Source organism: Misgurnus anguillicaudatus, chromosome 24 (genome assembly GCF_027580225.2).
Source record: "Misgurnus anguillicaudatus chromosome 24, ASM2758022v2, whole genome shotgun sequence".
NCBI lineage: Eukaryota > Metazoa > Chordata > Actinopteri > Cypriniformes > Cobitidae > Misgurnus > Misgurnus anguillicaudatus.
The window spans coordinates 4,464,080-4,470,079 of record NC_073360.2 but is presented as its reverse complement, the minus strand read 5'-3'; positions in this window follow the sequence as shown (position 1 = coordinate 4,470,079).

Below are 6,000 nucleotides of genomic sequence, written 5' to 3'. Positions count from 1 at the left end.
ATAGTCTCACCACCCGGGTCCTGCTTTTAAAAACTGGAGTATTCCTGTAGCAGCCTACATGTTGTTCACATAAATGTTTAACAGTGCCTATATTTGTTCAGTTGGACATTCTTGTATTATATTGACACATTAACAGGATTTCTTGCTGTTAGGGCTCAGTCTCAATCACAGTCAATCATAGTTCTGTGTGATAAAGTGTGTGTCGATTTTAAATAGGCTGTAACAGTTATTCGAAACAACATATTTTTATTACACACAAACCTGAAGTTACTGAAATTCTTATAAAACTTTTTGGGTGGAATCATGAACAAAAAAGACAAGATACTATATTTTACTGCAAAAGTATGATAACAATGTACAGTAGTGTTCCATTAGTTAACATTGGTAATGGATTAGTTAACATTACCTTATTATGAACATGATTAACTAATTATTTTTGTTCATGTTAGTTCATTGTCCAGTATTTAAAGTTAACAGATAAAACTTTGTTATAAGTGTAAAGTAAAATACTGTACAAGTGTTTTTCATTGTTATTTAATGTATCTAATTAGTTAAAAAGAAGTTAAAATGAAAATATTTTACCAAAGGTACGTTTAACATGTAGAAATAGACAGTGATGGTAGAAGAATACCCAAGTCCTAAAAATCAAGTCCTAAAAATTATACACTGAGAGAGATATTACATTTTTACATGAAATACAAAACAAAATATGTTAAAATGAAACAGTTTGCCCCAATTTACATAGCTGATAACAGCCCACAGGCCAAAAACATGCAGGTTAGATGAATTGGAGATGCCAAATTGCCCTTCTCCCTATATGTATATGGATTAACTTGTGTATGGATCAACCATGAATATAGCCATAGATGCTGGAATGGTGTAAAGAAAAAACAAAAAACAAACACCCTCAAACACATGTCAAGAAAATGAAAACAAATCTTTGCATTTGGCTGAAAAACATATAATATATTAATATCTTGTAATCAAAACATGAATATCAAACCTGCAATTTAGTGGGTTTAGAATAGGGTCTTCACAGGTCCACTGAGATCCGAAAGCCTGAGGTCTGACGCAAGACCCAAGCTGGTTTGGGTCTAAAAGTTTCACGTGTGCCTCAGACCCAGTATCTTGAAATTACTTACCTATCCACACTATTCCTGAGGTAAATGCGGGCGACGCCATCTTGAGCTCAGATGGGTAAAACTTCCGGTGAGCCACTACAGTTAATGGTAGTCCTATTGCGAGGGATACGAGTATGCTGTTTTGACTGGCATTTTAATGCTTATTATAAAATCCAGGAAGGCCGGGATAACTTGTGCAGTTAGGGGTTGCCATAATAGTTGATACAAACGCAGTAAATCTTTACAAAACAGTTGTTTTAACTATAATACACGCACAAGAACTGAATGTTTATGTTGGCGCACCTGCATCTATTAATTGTATCCACACATCCATCCAGTAAAACCTTTCATAGAAACTGACAGTGAACAATAAATATAATAATTATTCAAAAACAACATATTATGCTAATAAAAATATGCTGATTTATTTATTCTGCTAATATATATTATTACAAAAATGAGATTACAGTACATAATATATAGCCTACGACATTAACTGCTTATTAGTTAATGTTAATGTTTATAATAGTTTGTGATGTGTTTACGCATACCGTTACTTTTGTTATGTTTTAAAAGATTTTTTAAGCAAATAATTTCATAAGCTTGTGTCTTATTTACTGTATAATATTTTCATAAAACGAAAACAATACTGAAAACATGTAATAGGAGTTTAATATGTTTATTATGGTTTGTTTAAATAACTTACATCGTGTTGAATGAGAAGCATAAGTTACTGCTGCTGTCGGATCGCGTGAAGCTTGATGTGTAGCCATAAAAACTCGATAAGTCGATAAAAAATTGCCGTTTAAAAAAACCTCACACCAGGGACAGTTGTGACATTTTAAACCATCACCTGAAAAGGTTAAAAACAAGAAGTCTCTGTATATACAATGTATTAAACACTCGACTGACTGTCCCACTGTGGAGATACGGCATGTCTCTGTGCTTTTATATTTGCACATTGAAGACTCGTCACCCCCGAGGAACAACATGAAACGATTGAATATATCTTGATGTGTCAGGACACTTTTTAATTTTATCCTTACACTGGTTCATACGTGAAATTATGACTGTAATCTTCATGGAAATCGCCGGCTCTGGTTCAGTGACAGTACTCGCCGGAAGTCGCACCCATAATTCGCGCAAAGCGTCATGGGGCGTAGAAATAGTGTGGATAGTCCCGTAGATTTGTGAGACTAATGCGTACTTTCTGTTACGTGTCACTGTCACGTATTTGTTACTCAACTGTTTTGTTCTATTTTCTTACCATTGTATGCAAAATAGTCCCCACCCCCACTACTTCGAAACATAGATATATAAGGAAATAGATGCTACATACGGAAGTCTCAGACACTTAACTGCTAAGTTCGATTTCACACAATACACAGACTGTGCTTTTACAGTCCTAGTTTTTTTTAGTGCTGATGTTAACAAGTTAAAGCACTAACACTGCACACAGAAGGACAGCTGAAGCAGCGATCCTGAAATAATTTCAGCACAGAGTCTACAATGCATTTGTACATAATATCTATAACTCATAATTATTCACGCGTTCAACTGTATTGATATGCTTGGTTACATGTTTATGACGTTAGAAACATGGGCGATTTTAAACCGCCTCCAATTTTATGGAGAAAATAAAGCTCAGCAATAGTATTGAATGATGAAACTGCACATGTCTTAAAGCATGTTAAAAACACCATGTATACATATAAAAACCTGATTTTTCACACAGTGGGCACTTTAGATGTTTTAATTAAGCTGCAAGCCTAGATACTGTATGTCTCCAACCATCTCTTTGTCTTTCATTGAATTTAATTTGTGTGGGAGTAGTATGTCCTTATCCCTGCTACTCATCTGTTAGAATGCATATTGTGTTTGACCTCAGCATTTTCTGATATACACATTGGCATGTATGAGTTAGCGTGTTAGCCTGCAGCTAACCGTTTCTCTATTCTTTTAAATGTTTACCTTGCAAGTAGGTCTCCAGATCAGAGAATGCGAGTGAGAGGGTCGAGCAATCCAAAAGAGTGTGTGGGCACCACACATTACATATTCAATCAACCATCACAAGGTAAATGAGTCATCAAACAGTTAAATGTCACCCCTGAAGATCAATGTACTTGTTGACAGAAATGAGCTTGCACTGCTGTACAGATGTGTCATGTTAGTCAGACGTGGAAGATTTAGTGCCCACTACCAATCAGCTAAAGGGGTTCTGTGTAATTATCCATAAAAATAAAGCTATAGATTTTCCCCTTAAGGAATAGGTTGAACTAAACTTGTCTAAACATATTGTTTCAGAGTCAAATATATGAATTACGTCAATTTTTAAAAATATGTTTTTAAAAGCCTTCTTTGTCATTGACACTATTACTGTGGTAATAAGACAACAACAATAAATACTTTTCTTCTTATAAATCATACAAATATGTGGATTTTTGTGGTTTCCCTACATTTTGACATTTAAATTTAAATTATTATTTTTTTCACGGTCAAGCAACACACACAAAACATTATCCCACTATCTCTGGATAACTTATGATTCACTACACGTTCGTGTCATTTACATTATATGCACTTATACGTGCCGATTGCCAGCAAAACACAGACATTTGTTGCAGTTTTACTTATCGTCTGCAAGTCATGACCGGGTGAGGGGGGTCTCTACCCAACAGATTTAGAAGCCGAGAAAACCTTTACGAACTTTAACTGTGTTAATAAATCAGAATGGATGAAATACTATAAGACCTGCCCTTTAACCTTATAGTAAATACATGTTGTTTAATAATATTACCCAGCATTTACTTGTGTAATTACACTGAAACTGTGTTCAGATGGTGGTCAAAACAAAAATATCTTTATTAATCAAATGAGAGGAATTAAGGGTAATGAGTGGAGGAAAGTAAAGGGAGTGAATTAATAATGGGATAGCCTAATTAACAAAGAAACAAGGGTGTTGGGGCCAAGACATGAGTCAGAAAATACAACTGCATAGAGAAACAAAAGCTATGTGCTCCATAAGCCAGAAGATCACATAGTGAAAACCAAGAGTCATGTACTTTATTTGAAAAGCACTACAAAACACACACAAATCACAATCAAGAGACATGAGTTTTGGTACCGACAACAGAAACCAGAACCAAGACGATAACAAGAGTGTCAGGATCCAAACACCATGTTTTGACAAAACATCAACATGACATGTGGAGCATATTATGAGCCAGACCTCCAACCATATGACAAACAACATGAAACTAGAAGTGGTGGAATCCAGATTTAATGTTTGAGCATGAAACACAACATGCAACAAGTTCAGATCCTGACCCCAAGGACAAAACCCAATTTAAGAAAAACCCACAATCCTCTTACAAAAGACTAGAAGAAAAACACCTACACAGATGACAGGACTGTTACAGTAACAAGGTCACTTTATAATATGGCAGAGGCGGACTGGCCATCTGGAGCCCCAGGGCATTTCCTGGTGGCCTGGCGGTCGTTCTCAGCTCAGCTTGACATGTGATAGACTGATAAATGAATGACAGACATCTCAAAATCTACGATTTAGGCAATCGTGGACCTCACAATGCGAAATACCACCACAGACCCAACATCAGCCACACTCTGCCTCTTTGGCTATATCTGACAATCATGCAAAAAAGGCAGCGCAAACGTAAAGGATGAGCAGAGAACAGATAAAAAGCCCTAGACCTGGCCAGGGACGCAGCAAGATGCTGCAAAATCTCAGAAATGTTCAGGGGAGCACAAAATTACAAGTGAAAGCATGCATCTTGACTAGTTATTGCCTAATAAGTCACTTGCAAGTTGCAAAATATGCTGGTGTGCCGCGTTGTTTTGTGTAAAGTCATTACCAGGGAAACGAAAATGTCTGGCATATAATGAATTTGCATTATTAATAAGTTGTGTTGTTGTGCAAACCACATCGAAAGAACAAGGCTGAAATGAGAAGTTCATGATTTTTTAAAAACTTTATTTTGTGAAAAACGATATTGTAACCCCTGTCTCAGGGCTTATCTAAATCTAAATGTCTGTTCCTCTAAGTTCGTTCAAGGAGCTTTTAGGGCACGTGTCAATCAAGTCAAGTACTCTGATTCTCAAAGAACATGTGAAAACACCATGAATGGAAATATATATATATATAAAAATCAATGGCACACACGAAGAACAATTAGCCAGGAATATATATATATTGTGGCAATATAGGTGAATGGTTTCCCCTTTTTTTTCCTTCTGGCACTTCAAAAAACACTCAATTAATGAAAATAAATTGACAATTAGATTGAAACAAATATAAACAGTACAATTATAACTCAAGTATTTCAAAAAGCATATCCCCAATATTTAAATGTTCCGTTTTTCCTTCTCCTTTGGATACAGAGGAATATGTAAGGAAAAAAAATGTCTCAGTCCCGGGCAATGTGTATGAAATAATGTCTCAGTCCTACCGCTTCCCAGAAATAACACTCCAGGTTCTCAAGAACAGAAGAACAAGAGCGGAAGAGTTGAAACACAGGGCAAAATGACAAAGAGATATCCAGAAGAATCCACTCAGATGATTCAGGGGTCAATCACATCCTCCAACAATTTGTCCAGGAACCAAAAACCAGTCTGCACAACATACATTGTAAATTGATTAAATCAACACATTATAACACTTAAACCATCCCTAAAAAGAGAGATTACATGTCTTTAACTATAATGTTTTTTTCCCCTTTTTCCTTCTTTGATAAAGTTTATAAAACAAAACCTTATCTTTTAACAACCTTTAACAGTTTGGACACTGCTAACACACTTTTACATCATTTAAATTAGCACAGTTTCATTTTATACTTTAGCAAGTACATTCTACATGTGAAAT